Source organism: Penaeus monodon, chromosome 25 (assembly GCF_015228065.2).
Source record: "Penaeus monodon isolate SGIC_2016 chromosome 25, NSTDA_Pmon_1, whole genome shotgun sequence".
NCBI lineage: Eukaryota > Metazoa > Arthropoda > Malacostraca > Decapoda > Penaeidae > Penaeus > Penaeus monodon.
This window is the reverse complement of record NC_051410.1, coordinates 40,461,885-40,462,219: the sequence shown is the minus strand read 5'-3', so window position 1 is coordinate 40,462,219 and position 335 is coordinate 40,461,885.

Here is a 335-nt window from a genome sequence, read left to right as displayed (position 1 = left end):
CAATCACAAAATTATCTTCCTCAATGCGCTTCTCATCTCTTATGTATACAACTTTCCTGACAGCATTTACGTTATTACAATCAAAGACTGTTATGCAAATCATGTATCATAAATGTGCCAAAATGTGAAATTAATGTCGGAAGTATATGAATGAATAAAGTTCTGTCTCGGTGCAGATATTCATTTTTTCACTCCATCCTTCCGAAGGACAAAACCATGTTATAAGACGTTAGAGCTGAATAGATCCTAGGGAACAAGTGCATTTCCGTAAACTTAAATCATGTGAAGAAGAAAGCAGTTACTTCATATAGACTTTTTTTTCTTCTTTGCTCAGT